The sequence below is a fragment of the Musca domestica genome, unplaced genomic scaffold (assembly GCF_030504385.1).
Source record: "Musca domestica strain aabys unplaced genomic scaffold, Musca_domestica.polishedcontigs.V.1.1 26, whole genome shotgun sequence".
NCBI classification, from domain to species: domain Eukaryota; kingdom Metazoa; phylum Arthropoda; class Insecta; order Diptera; family Muscidae; genus Musca; species Musca domestica.
In genome coordinates this window covers 5,521,442-5,537,348 of record NW_026712283.1, presented here as the reverse complement: position 1 = coordinate 5,537,348, position 15,907 = coordinate 5,521,442, and the positions used below count along the sequence as shown (strand labels likewise).

The 15,907-nt window shown below is 32.8% G+C and overlaps 1 protein-coding gene across 1 annotated transcript in view; it reads left to right on the top strand.

The window, feature by feature from the left end:
* Positions 1-15,907, top strand: part of LOC101892832 (protein decapentaplegic) — a 234,367-nt gene that overhangs the window by 51,849 nt on the left and 166,611 nt on the right. The window lies entirely within an intron of this gene.

Genomic DNA, 15,907 nt, shown 5'->3' with positions numbered 1-15,907 from the left:
AATAATAATATTAGTATTATTATAATAATATTATTAAGTTTGGACCAAATCGGATACTCCCTTCGAGAGTTGTCGTGTGCACCTCCCAGCCTGTGACGGAAGGACGGAGAACTAGGCTTTAAAATCGGTTTTTCGATGAGGCACATTTTGGCCGTAATAAATGATATACACCCTCTCTAGCCATATGGATGAGGGTATAAAAATAGTTCAAATAGGGTTTTGAGACTATTCGAATTCCCACTTAGTGAGACTAAATTTGTGGAAAAATAATCAAGTTTTTTTTTTTTAATTTTTTGAGAAAAAAAGTTAATTATTCGCAAAACGCTCGTACACAACAACATAACAAATGTGAGATTTTATGGCGTGCGGAAAAATTAACTAAACAAATATTTTTCTAACACATTGTGTTGCTTGTTGCCAAAACAAGGGAAGCAGTCCTACTGAATTCGAATTCTAACCCCCCGCAAAACGGGGCAGAAGCATCATTATTTCTCATCAGTCGATCGGTCTGGAGTGGATGGAACGAACAAGTGTGCCAAACTCTGGATATGATGCCGGCCGGTATGCCATCCATCAGCACCTCACCTCAGCACTGCCTTGTCTCAATTGCTCCCTCCCTCCATTCCCCCAACGAACAACATCAAAATGATCACTTTTGCTTGTGCCATGGCGGACGAGCGGTCTGCCAGCTCGCAATACTTTGGCGAGAAAATCGTAAATCGCATTTGTGAAATATTTTTTGCGTTTTAAACAAAAATCATTTGGCCAGTTTTGTTTATGAAACATTTTCATAGAAATGTTTAAGCGTAACAACAATAGCAGCAGCAGCAACATCTAGTAGTAGATAAGCAATTTTGCAATTACGAAATAACGTAGAAAAACTCAAATTGTTGTTGCTGTTTTATTGTTGAAACAATTTGGCGGAAAATAAAAGTTATTGCCAATATATTTGGATGGAAAAATCAATACGGTGAAAACATTTAAGTGGTAATTGAAGGCATTTAATGGTTCGCATATTTTCCATGGAAAATGGGGAAAATCGATTTGAGTTCCTCTTCAAAAAATGTAAGTTGGGCCGGGCCGAACTTTGAATACCCTCCACCATTTGGAAAGAAATTGGAAAATTATCAAAAAACAAAAAAAACATTCGCCAAGAATTTAAGTTTATATCTTAAAAATACCGAGTATAGCCGTTATATTTGGGGTCTACACGAAGACGTGGACCTGCACTGGCAACTTTTTTCATAAACCGTTTTTTCATAAGCCCTTATAATATTCAAATACGAAACATGAAAAAATGTAGCTAAAATCGTCAAAATACCGAATATATGGAGGTACTGATATATGGGGCCTGTACAATGGCCTTGACCTGCATAGACAATTTTCTGTCATAGACTTTAGTTCCTATTGCGAACTTCGAATACCAAATTTGAAACAATTCCGGTGAATAATGTCGCTAAAATCATCAAAATACCCAATATTGGGAGGTACCGTTATATGGGGGCTATACGAAGACGTGGACCAGCACAGATAATTTTCTTTCTTAGGCTGTAGTATCCATTTCGAACTTCAAATACCAAATTTGAAAAAATTCCGGTGAATAATGTCGCTAAAATCATCAAAATACCCAATATTGGGAGGTATCGTTATATGGGGGCTATATGAAAACGTGGATCTGCATAAGAAATTTTTTGTCATAGGCTATAGTACCCATTACGAATTCTAGGTACGAAACTTTAAACAATTCCGGTGAATAACGTCCTTAAAATTGGCAAATATCGGGAGGTACACTATACGACATCGTGGACCCAGGGAGTAAAGTGCTAGTATGGATTTTTAGACATCCATTGAAAAATTTTGCTAAAATCATCAAAATACCGAATATAGGGAGGTACTGGGGAGGTATTGGGGATATACGATATCGTGGACCTATAAAGACAATAATCTTCCAGGGTAAAGTAAAGTAAAGTACTCACAAGGAAATCCTCATGTGAATTTCAGACAACTTTATTGAAAAAATTGGCTACAATCATCAAAATACCGAATATAGGGTGAAGGGGGGGGGGGGGGGGGGGGTACCGTTGTAATGGTCTAAACGATATCATGAACCTATATAGACAATTCTCTTCCAGAGGGTAAAATACTTCGAAAGAACTTCTTGTATGGGTTTTCAGACAATTCCATTGGGAAATGGGGCTAAAATCACCTAAATACCGAATATCGGGAGATACCGTGGTATGGGGGCTATACGATATCGTGGATCTGTATAGGAAATCATCCTCCAGGGAGTAGAGTACTTGCAAGAAACTACTTGTGTTTAATTTAACACAATTCCATTAAAAAATGTTGATAAAATCATCAAAATATCGAATATCAGGGGGTATGGTTATATGGGCGCTACACGATATCGTGGACCGATATAGCCCGTCTTCGAACTAGACCTACCTGCAGACAAAAGGCTTATCTGTGCAAAATTTTAGCTTCCTAAATTGTCTTAGAATTTTACGCTGATAAAGAATATATATACTTAGTTATGTCTAAAATGATTAATTCGATGAGCTACAAACGGAATGACGAACTTAATATACCCTCAATACTATGTATGGTGGAGGGTATAAAAAAGACTTATGGTATTTTAACAATTCACTTTAAATGTGCAGATTTTATTTGAACTAAATAAAATCTGAGAAGAAGGAAAAAAGCTAATAATTCCGATTAAATAAAATCAAATTTTGGTTTTTATGAGATTCTATTATTTTTTGGTATCGCGCGGAATTATCTACTACATTGCTTGATGAATATTTTTGCAGCTTTTTCGCATATTTTTATAGTATGGAGCACCGGGCCGTAGGACCAGGTGGCTCGGGCCCCAATTCAAAATAAAGAAAGTTTAGATATTTTTGGGGTATTTTGCTTGAAAATTTCAGTTTTTGTCGGCTGGGCCCCCAACCGAAGTGGTTTCGAAAGAAATTTGTAGCTACTATATGGAGGTCTATTATATAACACCACGACATATAAATTTTAGACCACACAAAGTATGTATATTCTTGATCAGCATAAAATAACTCTAGAAACTGAACGAAATGAAGTAGGTTGATATAATTTTACTTATACCAGTTTTAGGTTTTATGGGCTATATAAAACGTGAGATAAAAAAAAAAAAAACTGCAACAAAGTTCAGACTCCTGTCATTTCCAAACCACTCGTCCGACAGCTGTTAAAATTATTCCAGTGACAGCTCATTATATTGTTTACAAGCTTACAAAAGCATTTTGGTGAGAATTTTCCAGAAAAAAAGTTATTCGCAATGGAGTTCAAGCGTGATGGTGTGATTTCTTTATATTTGCCTGGAAAACCACAAGGGGCTATCGTTAGAGCACTCCAGCATTTAAATGTGAATAAATCTTTTGTGTCTTGTACCATCGCTCATTACCGTGATACTGGTAGCGTAAGCCGACGTCAAGGAAGTGAACGGAATAAAACAGCAACATCAGCAGAAATGGTTAGAAAAGTAAAGAAGAGACTTGATCGAAACCCACGTCGCAGTGGCCGAAAAATGGCTCGTGAGCTGAACAAATCGCAATATTTCACTCGCTTTCCGGCAAATATTGAAAAATGAGATCTTGGTAAAGCCATTGAAATTCCAAAAAGTGCAAGAACTTACACCGCAACAGAAAGAAAATAGACTCAAAGGAGCTAAATAGTTGCTTCGCTTGGCCGAAAGTTGTGAACTGCCGAATTTGGTTTTCTCCGATAAGAAAACATTCGTTGTCCAGCAGTTTGTAAACAAACAAAATGATCGTGTTTACTTGCCAAAGAGGTCAGCTGAAAATGTGCACCTTCGGTTGGCCACCAGAACTCAAGCGCCGGCCATGGTGATGGTGTGTTCCGCCATAACAGCCGATGGTCTCTCTCCGTTCGTATTAATTGACCGTGACTTTAGAATAAATGCAGAATATTATCGGCAAAATAATCTGGAGGGTGTATTAAAGCCTTGGGCACGCAAACATTTTGGCCGCAGACCTTGGACATTTCATCATCGCACTCAGCACGGGCCACCCAAGAATGGTTACAAAATAAGGTTCCTTGCTTCATTTGCAGCGCATAATGGCCAACAAAATCTCCGGATACCAATCCGTTGGACTATTGTGTCTGGAGTATTTTGGAAAGCAAGGTTGGCACTGAAAAATACCCAAGTGTTGATTACCTCAAGCAAGCGCTTCGCGGGAAATTGACCAAAATACCGCAGAGCAACATTCGGGCAGCGTGTGACGGTTTCATTGGCCGTTTTAAGGCCATAATTCGTGTCAAAGGTGACCAATTCGAACGAATCTAAACTTATTCATAAATTTTACGCTATTTCCGATTTGTTTCGCTTTCATTCAATAGAATTTTATAAAATTTAAAAATTATGGCGTTTGACTTTGTTTCAATTTTTTCATCTCATCTTGTATCCCAACAATCAACGGCATATTTTGTAGCATTTTACACGTTCATAGTACGAATTTCCAAAATTACGTCCTTCTCTCAACTACAGACACCAGCGGTGAAGTACATATCAAATTTCAGGATTTCAGCTCTATTCCTTGTCCCAATAATGAATTTAGTGACGTTTAGTACTTTTCGTACAAATATAGTACACATTTCCAAACCACCTCAATATCTCAACCACAGATACCATCAAAATGTCATATTGGAGAATTTTATTTCTATTCCTTCAGCCAACACCAAAATGTCGTACCATTTAGTACTTTTTGTACAAATGTAGGACACATGTAGGACCACTTCCGCATTTCCAAAACATTCTACATGCCCCAAATTCACACTGCATATTTTCAAAAGTACCTCCATACCTCAATCATACAATCCCATAGAAATCATGTTTCTGAATTTCAGGATTCCAGCTCCAAACCCAAATTATACCAAATGTAGTACCATTTAGTAAACATAAGTACGAATTTCCAAAATTTCTACATACTCCAATTCAACACTCCCACAGTGATCCCAATTCTAAATTTCAGGTCGCCCAAATCCAAATTGTACCAAATTTAGTGCATGTAGGTACAAATTTCTTAAACTTCCTACTTATTCCACTGCTACACTCCGAGTGTTATCTTATTTCTAAATTTCAGGACCAGCTCTACTGGGTTACCCAAATCCAAATTTAGTACCATTTAGTACACATATGTGAGGACAAATGTCCATAAACATCTAATTGAAATCTTATTTCCAAATTTCAGGAATTCAACTCTACCAGTTCTCCCAAAATTTAAATTGTACCAAATTTAGTACCATGTAGCACTTTTCATGCACAAAAGTACAATATTTTGAGAACTACCTACATATCCGAATCCTACTCTCCGTTAGCAATGTTAATTTCAAATTTCAGGATACCAGCTCCATTCGTTCGATTTATACCAAATTTAGTACCATTTAGTACTTTTCGTATACATGAGTTCACACTTCCAAAACTTCCTCCTTACATCGACCCTACTCCTCAACCTTTATTCCCGTTCTAAATTCCAAGTTTTTAGATCTAAACGTTCACAAGATACGAAATGGTACCAAATATAGTACATTTTAGTACTTTTTGTACACTCATATTGCGATTTTTCAATTTTCCATTAGTACATCCATCATACACTCCATCAGTGACCCACATTTCAAATTAAAGAGTTCTAGCTCTACTAGTTCCTCACATACAAAGGGTACCATATTTGGTACTATTCGTACACTCTTTTAGTTCTAGTACGAATTTCCAAAAACCCAGCCTAAGCTGACAACTTCGGACCAATAGTGACCCTAAACTAAAATTTGAAGATTCATTAACTCCCGTTTTCTTTGGCCATTAATGAATCGTTATGTCAGTCAATTACTGATTTTTTTTCTACATTTCTGTAACTTTCGAATTCTTTCACAACAAAATTTCCAGATTATTTGCTTTGTGCACCTTCATGTTTTTTATGTGGAGCAAAATTGCAACTTTTCATTTCCAGCATTTTTTGGTTCATTTTTGTTAGTAAGCCAAAACGAAAAAATGTGGTAAGAGGTCGAGGTGAACTCATGCACCCATCATCTTCAAGGTTATGAGTTTTCACAAGGTCCACCTTCTCCCATTTTTTTATTGTGCAATCACAATTTTCCTATGTTGGCATTTCGCATCAAAAAAATATTTCCATTTCATTTTTTTTGCAAATCTTCATTATTTTTCGAATTCTTTCTCTTAACGATTTATTTGTTTACTTTTCCACAACCATAAAATTTTATTAACATCCATTGAGTGTCTAAATCAAACATTAAAGATTTTTTATGCGTGATTCCCCCCATGCCAAACAGCAAAAAAGCGATGGGAAATTATACTGCGAAATATTTGGAAATCCGCAATAAATTAAAAGTGGGCTAATAGAGCAGAATTCCATTCCAAAAATATAACTGCTGGAGAACATTAAAAATATTTTTGTTCATTTTTTAAAAAAAATGTGCTAATTAATAATCCAAAAAACAAAAAGAATTAGGTTCTTTAATAGTCAGCCATTATACCTGTCATATATATCAACATATTTATATAAATATTTGATATAAACATATTTGATATAAATATCAACATAAAAATATTCTATAAAAAATCCACGTTTCAGATGGTCCTTGAAAAATATTCTTTAAAAAATCCACGTTTTAGATGATCCTTTTGAAAAATATTCTTTAAAAAATCCACGTTGGTCCTTTTCAAAAATATTCTTTAAAAAATCCACGTTGGTCCTTTTCAAGAATATTCTTTATATATATCCTTTTGAAAAATATTCTTTAAAAAATCCACGTTGGTCCTTTCAAAAATATTTATTAAAAAATACACGTTTCAGATGGTCCTTTTCAAGAATATTCTTTAAAAAATCCACGTTGGTCCTTTTCAAGAATATTCTTTAAAAAATCCACGTTGGTCCTTTTCAAGAATATTCTTTAAAAAATCCACGTTGGTCCTTTTCAAGAATATTCTTTAAAAAATCCACGTTGGTCCTTTTCAAGAATATTCTTTAAAAAATCCACGTTGGTCCTTTTCAAGAATATTCTTTAAAAAATCCACGTTGGTCCTTTTCAAGAATATTCTTTAAAAAATCCACGTTGGTCCTTTTCAAAAATATTCTTTAAAAAATCCACGTTTCAGATGGTCCTTTTCAAAAATATTCTTTAAAAAATCCACGTTTCAGATGGTCCTTTTCAAAAATATTCTTTAAAAAATCCACGTTGGTCCTTTTCAAAAATATTCTTTAAAAAATCCACGTTGGTCCTTTTCAAAAATATTCTTTAAAAAATCCACGTTGGTCCTTTTCAAAAATATTCTTTAAAAAATCCACGTTGGTCCTTTTCAAAAATATTCTTTAAAAAATCCACGTTGGTCCTTTTCAAAAATATTCTTTAAAAAATCCACGTTGGTCCTTTTCAAAAATATTCTTTAAAAAATCCACGTTGGTCCTTTTCAAAAATATTCTTTAAAAAATCCACGTTGGTCCTTTTCAAAAATATTCTTTAAAAAATCCACGTTGGCCCTTTTCAAAAATATTCTTTAAAAAATCCACGTTGGTCCTTTTCAAAAATATTCTTTAAAAAATCCACGTTGGTCCTTTTCAAAAATATTCTTTAAAAAATCCACGTTGGTCCTTTTCAAAAATATTCTTTAAAAAATCCACGTTGGACCTTTTCAAAAATATTCTTTAAAAAATCCACGTTGGTCCTTTTCAAAATATTCTTTAAAAATCCACGTTGGTCCTTTTCAAAAATATTCTTTAAAAAATCCACGTTGGTCCTTTTCAAAAATATCTTTAAAAAATCCACGTTGGTCCTTTTCAAAAATATTCTTTAAAAAATCCACGTTGGTCCTTTTCAAAAATATTCTTTAAAAAATCCACGTTGGTCCTTTTCAAAAATATTCTTTAAAAAATCCACGTTGGTCCTTTTCAAAAATATTCTTTAAAAAATCCACGTTGGTCCTTTTCAAAATATTCTTTAAAAAATCCACGTGGTCTTTTCAAAATATTCTTTAAAAAATCCACGTTGGTCCTTTTCAAAAATATTCTTTAAAAAATCCACGTGGTCCTTTTCAAAAATATTCTTTAAAAAATCCACGTTGGTCCTTTTCAAAAATATTCTTTAAAAAATCCACGTTGGTCCTTTTCAAAAATATTCTTTAAAAAATCCACGTTGGTCCTTTTCAAAAATATTCTTTAAAAAATCCACGTGGTCCTTTTCAAAAATATTCTTTAAAAAATCCACGTTGGTCCTTTTCAAAAATATTCTTTAAAAAATCCACGTTGGTCCTTTTCAAAAATATTCTTTAAAAAATCCACGTTGGTCCTTTTCAAAAATATTCTTTAAAAAATCCACGTTGGTCCTTTTCAAAAATATTCTTTAAAAAATCCACGTTGGTCCTTTTCAAAAATATTCTTTAAAAAATCCACGTTGGTCCTTTTCAAAAATATTCTTTAAAAAATCCACGTTGGTCCTTTTCAAAAATATTCTTTAAAAAATCCACGTTGGTCCTTTTCAAAAATATTCTTTAAAAAATCCACGTTGGTCCTTTTCAAAAATATTCTTTAAAAATCCACGTTGGTCCTTTTCAAAAATATTCTTTAAAAATCCACGTTGGTCCTTTTCAAAAATATTCTTTAAAAAATCCACGTTGGTCCTTTTCAAAAATATTCTTTAAAAAATCCACGTTGGTCCTTTTCAAAAATATTCTTTAAAAAATCCACGTTGGTCCTTTTCAAAAATATTCTTTAAAAAATCCACGTTGGTCCTTTTCAAAAATATTCTTTAAAAAATCCACGTTGGTCCTTTTCAAAAATATTCTTTAAAAAATCCACGTTGGTCCTTTTCAAAAATATTCTTTAAAAAATCCACGTTGGTCCTTTTCAAAAATATTCTTTAAAAAATCCACGTTGGTCCTTTTCAAAATATTCTTTAAAAAATCCACGTTGGTCCTTTTCAAAAATATTCTTTAAAAAATCCACGTTGGTCCTTTTCAAAAATATTCTTTAAAAAATCCACGTTGGTCCTTTTCAAAAATATTCTTTAAAAAATCCACGTTGGTCCTTTTCAAAATATTCTTTAAAAAATCCACGTTGGTCCTTTTCAAAAATATTCTTTAAAAAATCCACGTTGGTCCTTTTCAAAAATATTCTTTAAAAAATCCACGTTGGTCCTTTCAAAAATATTCTTTAAAAAATCCACGTTGGTCCTTTTCAAAATATTCTTTAAAAAATCCACGTTTCAGATGGTCCTTGAAAAAATATTTTTTAAAAAATCCACGTTGGTCCTTTTCAAAAATATTTTTAAAAAATCCACGTTGGTCCTTTTCAAAAATATTCTTTAAAAAATCCACGTTGGTCCTTTTCAAAAATATTCTTTAAAAAATCCACGTTGGTCCTTTTCAAAAATATTCTTTAAAAAATCCACGTTGGTCCTTTTCAAAAATATTCTTTAAAAAATCCACGTTGGTCCTTTTCAAAAATATTCTTTAAAAAATCCACGTTGGTCCTTTTCAAAAATATTCTTTAAAAAATCCACGTTGGTCCTTTTCAAAAATATTCTTTAAAAAATCCACGTTGGTCCTTTTCAAAAATATTCTTTAAAAAATCCACGTTGGTCCTTTTCAAAAATATTCTTTAAAAAATCCACGTTGGTCCTTTTCAAAAATATTCTTTAAAAAATCCACGTTGGTCCTTTTCAAAAATATTCTTTAAAAAATCCACGTTGGTCCTTTTCAAAAATATTCTTTAAAAAATCCACGTTGGTCCTTTTCAAAATATTCTTTAAAAAATCCACGTTGGTCCTTTTCAAAATATTCTTTAAAAAATCCACGTTGGTCCTTTTCAAAATATTCTTTAAAAAATCCACGTTGGTCCTTTTCAAAAATATTCTTTAAAAAATCCACGTTGGTCCTTTTCAAAAATATTCTTTAAAAATCCACGTTGGTCCTTTTCAAAAATATTCTTTAAAAAATCCACGTTGGTCCTTTTCAAAAATATTCTTTAAAAAATCCACGTTGGTCCTTTTCAAAAATATTCTTTAAAAAATCCACGTTGGTCCTTTTCAAAAATATTCTTTAAAAAATCCACGTTGGTCCTTTTCAAAAATATTCTTTAAAAAATCCACGTTGGTCCTTTTCAAAAATATTCTTTAAAAAATCCACGTTTCAGATGGTCCTTGAAAAAATATTTTTTAAAAAATCCACGTTGGTCCTTTTCAAAAATATTCTTTAAAAAATCCACGTTGGTCCTTTTCAAAAATATTCTTTAAAAAATCCACGTTTCAGATGGTCCTTGAAAAAATATTTTTTAAAAAATCCACGTTTCAGATGGTCCTTGAAAAAATATTTTTTAAAAAATCCACGTTGGTCCTTTTCAAAAATATTCTTTAAAAAATCCACGTTTCAGATGGTCCTTGAAAAAATATTTTTTAAAAAATCCACGTTGGTCCTTTTCAAAAATATTCTTTAAAAAATCCACGTTGGTCCTTTTCAAAAATATTCTTTAAAAAATCCACGTTTCAGATGGTCCTTGAAAAAATATTCTTTAAAAAATCCACGTTGGTCCTTTTCAAAAATATTCTTTAAAAAATCCACGTTTCAGATGGTCCTTGAAAAAATATTCTTTACAAAATCCACGTTGGTCCTTTTCAAAAATATTCTTTAAAAAATCCACGTTTCAGATGGTCCTTGAAAAAATATTCTTTAAAAAATCCACGTTGGTCCTTTTCAAAAATATTCTTTAAAAAATCCACGTTGGTCCTTTTCAAAAATATTCTTTAAAAAATCCACGTTGGTCCTTTTCAAAAATATTCTTTAAAAAATCCACGTTGGTCCTTTTCAAAAATATTCTTTAAAAAATCCACGTTGGTCCTTTTCAAAAATATTCTTTAAAAAATCCACGTTGGTCCTTTTCAAAAATATTCTTTAAAAAATCCACGTTGGTCCTTTTCAAAATATTCTTTAAAAAATCCACGTTGGTCCTTTTCAAAAATATTCTTTAAAAAATCCACGTTGGTCCTTTTCAAAAATATTCTTTAAAAAATCCACGTTGGTCCTTTTCAAAAATATTCTTTAAAAAATCCACGTTGGTCCTTTTCAAAAATATTCTTTAAAAAATCCACGTTGGTCCTTTTCAAAAATATTCTTTAAAAAATCCACGTTGGTCCTTTTCAAAAATATTCTTTAAAAAATCCACGTTGGTCCTTTTCAAAAATATTCTTTAAAAAATCCACGTTGGTCCTTTTCAAAAATATTCTTTAAAAAATCCACGTTGGTCCTTTTCAAAAATATTCTTTAAAAAATCCACGTTGGTCCTTTTCAAAAATATTCTTTAAAAAATCCACGTTGGTCCTTTTCAAAAATATTCTTTAAAAAATCCACGTTGGTCCTTTTCAAAAATATTCTTTAAAAATCCACGTTGGTCCTTTTCAAAAATATTCTTTAAAAAATCCACGTTGGTCCTTTTCAAAAATATTCTTTAAAAAATCCACGTTGGTCCTTTCAAAAATATTCTTTAAAAAAATCCACGTTGGTCCGTTTCAAAAATATTCTTTAAAAATCCACGTTCAGATGGTCCTTGAAAAAATATTCTTTAAAAAATCCACGTTTCAGATGGTCCTTAAAAAAATATTCTTTAAAAAATCCACGTTGGTCCTTTTCAAAAATATTCTTTAAAAAAAATCCACGTTCAGATGGTCCTTTTCAAAAATATTCTTTAAAAAATCCACGTTGGTCCTTTTCAAAAATATTCTTTAAAAAATCCACGTTGGTCCTTTTCAAAAATATTCTTTAAAAAATCCACGTTGGTCCTTTTCAAAAATATTCTTTAAAAAATCCACGTTGGTCCTTTTCAAAAATATTCTTTAAAAATCCACGTTGGTCCTTTTCAAAAATATTCTTTAAAAAATCCACGTTGGTCCTTTTCAAAAATATTCTTTAAAAAATCCACGTTGGTCCTTTTCAAAAATATTCTTTAAAAAATCCACGTTGGTCCTTTTCAAAAATATTCTTTAAAAATCCACGTTGGTCCTTTTCAAAATATTCTTTAAAAATCCACGTTGGTCCTTTTCAAAAATATTCTTTAAAAAATCCACGTTGGTCCTTTTCAAAAATATTCTTTAAAAAATCCACGTTGGTCCTTTTCAAAAATATTCTTTAAAAAATCCACGTTGGTCCTTTTCAAAAATATTCTTTAAAAAATCCACGTTTGAGATGGTCCTTTTCAAAAATATTCTTAAAAAAATCCACGTTTCTGTTGGTCCTTTTCAAAAATATTCTTTAAAAAATCCACGTTTGAGATGGTCCTTTTCAAAAATATTCTTTAAAAAATCCACGTTTCTGTTGGTTCTTTTCAAAAATATTCTTTAAAAAATATTCTTTAAAAAATCCTCGTTCGAGATGGTCCTTTTCAAAAATATTCTTTAAAAAAATATTCTTTTAAAAAATATTCTTTCAAAAAACCACGTTTGAGATGGTCCTTTTCAAAAATATTCTTTTAAAAAATGTTCTTTAAAAAATCCACATTTCTGTTGATCCTTTTCAAAAATATTCTTTAAAAAATCCAAGTGTCTGTTGTTCCTTAAAAAATATTTTTTGAAAAAATCCTCGTTTCTTTGGTCCTTAAAAATATATTCTTAAAAAATCCACGTTGTTGTGGGTCCTTGTAAAATTATTTTTTAAAAAATCCATGTTTGGTGATCTGCTGGTGCTTTAAAAGATATATCCACCATCACCCGTTTTGAGTTCTCCAAAAGAGGAATTTTTCTTTGGGAATAGCCCTTTGGGCTACGATTAACACTTTAGCATTTTTTCGTAACTCCTTACAATGAAGGCAAACAAAACAAATTTGTTTATTTACATAGCTTTGAAATGTTTTGTAGATTTTTTTACCTTGCCTCTTGGCCACAAGTAATCATCGAGAAGCCTCTTCACAAAGGAATCCTTTAATTTGCATAATTCTCAGAAGCAACAGCAGCGGCAAAGAATCTGAAACATTTCGTTGCCGACGACTCGCTCTCTCTTTCTGATTTGAAATGTAAACATGTTGACTGTAGCAGCAGTTCGAACAAACAAGCAGACAATCAAATAAACATACAAGCGATTCCTTTCATAATACCTCTCTTTTAACCAGGCCTACGCTGTGTAAACCTAAATCTTCAGATGCCGCAGTGCAGTAGTTAGGCTTGACACACACACACACATAGACATATATATCCATAACAAACAATCACTTCCCCTACCAGCCATTCAATAATTATTCTCATCAACATTCATCGCCTGGATCGTCAGACAGTTCGGTGGTCAACGGCAACAGGTTGTCAAGAAGATGGTAAAGTACTTCAGTTGCATCAAAACAGTAAAAAATGGACATGACTTTATAAAAAGTGCTTCCTCATGTTTGCTGCTGTTTTTGTTGTTGTTGGTGCACAGGGAAATCTCTTAAAAAAACTGAAATTATGTATAGGCCAGGTCTTTTGTTAAATATTTCTCTTTTTTTTTTCAAATTTTTTTTCGAAATGTGGATTTTTATACCCTTAGCCGTATGGCCACAGAGGGTATATGTCATTTGATACGTTGAAAACGTGCCTCCTGGAAAAAAACTGTTTTAGATCAAAGGTCTCTTTGCACCAAATCCGCTTCAAGGCATTTGGAGTCGATCTAGGCGTGTCCATCCATCTATATGTGCACGATAACTTTCGAAGGGAGAGTCCGATTTGGTTCAAACTTGGTACATCGTAACGTTATTTTCAAAATTAGATCGAGTTTGGAGATGGGTAGTATCCTTGGTCCCTCCTCCACAAAAGTCAAAAGATATATTTATCTTCCAATTTTGGTCAAACTTTGCAAATTCTGATATTTGTGTGAGTGCTTGGTCAGATGCGAAATGGACAACATCGGCACGTACCTCCCCCACAAAGGGTCAACATTTTAATTAATAATAGCTCTCATACAATTTCAAATAGGAGCCTGATCTCAATATTTTCTAACACAAGATCAAAATCAGATAGAGTTAGGAGATGGGTAATATCCTTGGTCCCTCCTCCACAATGGTCAAAAGAAAATATCTTCCAAATTTGGTCAAACTTTGCAAATTCTGATATTTGTGTCAGTGCTTGGTGAGATGCGAAATGAACAACTTCGGCACGTACCTCCCCCACAAAGGGTCAACATTTTAAATAATTATAGCTCGCATAAAATTTCAAATAGGAGCCTGATCTCTATATTTTCTAACACAAGACCTGGTATAAAGATATGTTACATCGGCACCTCTTCGTCTGGTACCACCCCCCACAAAGGTCGCAATTTCTAATAATTTGACTGACTGACTTCATGATTCATGAACGCCCAGACAAGACGGCTAAAGGTAGAATCTTGATATTTTGGGTGAGGTTCACTCTTGGTCCGAAGATGTCAAATAAGGCAGGGTTTTTGGAAATTGGTGCTAGAACGGTAGAAAAGTACCTAAAGGTACTAAATATAGTACCCTTTCTATTTGAGGAAGCAGTAGAGCTAGAAATCTTGAATGAGAATTTGGAATGAGGGTCACTGATGGTGTGTATGATAGATGTACCAAAGAATTTTTGGAAATTTGCACTATAAATGTACGAAAATTACAAAAATGTACTATATTTGGTACCATTTTGTGTCATGAAACGGATGGAGATAAAAACTTAACATTTGGAATAGAAATCATGGTTAAAGAATATGGTCGATATAAGGAAGTAATTTTGGAAGTGCGTACTCATGTACGGGAAAAGTACTAAACGGTACCAAATTTGGTACACTTTGAAATTGAAGGAACGAATGGAGCTGGAATCCTGAAATTTGAACTTATGTACACGAAAAGTAAAATATGGTACTAAGTCCGGTACAATTTGGTTTTGGTAGAATCCCAATGGCAAATTTTAGTCTTCCAGCTCAAACCCCTAAACAAATACCAAATTTAGTACCATATAGTGTTTTTCGTATAATTTTAGAATTGATTTTCAAAAACGGTTCCATATCTCAATTCCAGACACCAAACAGTTATCGCAAAATAAAATTTCAGGGTATCACCCTTCACCACAATATCAAATGTAGTAGGATCTAATACTTCCTATAGCATGCATTGTCAAAACAATCTCCCTATCTCAATCTCAGATTCCAAGAGTGATCTTACTTGATCTTACATTACCGAATTTAGTACCATTTAGTACAATTATAGTACAACCAGGTCCTTCTCTCAATCACAGACACCAATCACAGTGACATCTACAGGGTGAGATGAAAAAACTGAAACAATGTCAAACGCCACAATTTTTACATTTTTTTACATATTAATTTTGTCATTCCGTTTGTAACTCCTCGAAATACTCATGTCCGTCTGTCTGTCTGTCCGTCCGTCTGTCTGTTGTAATCACGCTATCTTTCGAACAAATTGAGATAGAAGGCTAAAATTTTGCACACATGTATATTTTGCCGGTAGGCAGATTAAGTTCGTAAATGGGCCATGTAGGTCCAAGTTATCATATAGCCCCCATATAACGGTACTCCCGATATTCGGTATTTTGATGATTTTAGCGACATTATTTACCGGGATTGTTTCAAATTTGGTATTTGAAGTTAGTAATGGATACTACATCCTAAGTTAAGAAATGTGCCATGTAGGTCTACGTCTTCATATAGCCCCGATATAACGGTACCCCCCGATATTCGGTATTTTGATGATTTTAGCGACATTATTTACCGGGATTGTTTCAAATTTCACATGTGAAGTTCGTAATGGATACTTCAGCACGTCGTCGTATAGGCATTCGGTATTTTTAAGATTTTAACAGAAGTTTTAACGGATTATATTTATTTTTTTTTTTGGAAATTGCCAAATTTGTACCGAATGGTGAAGGG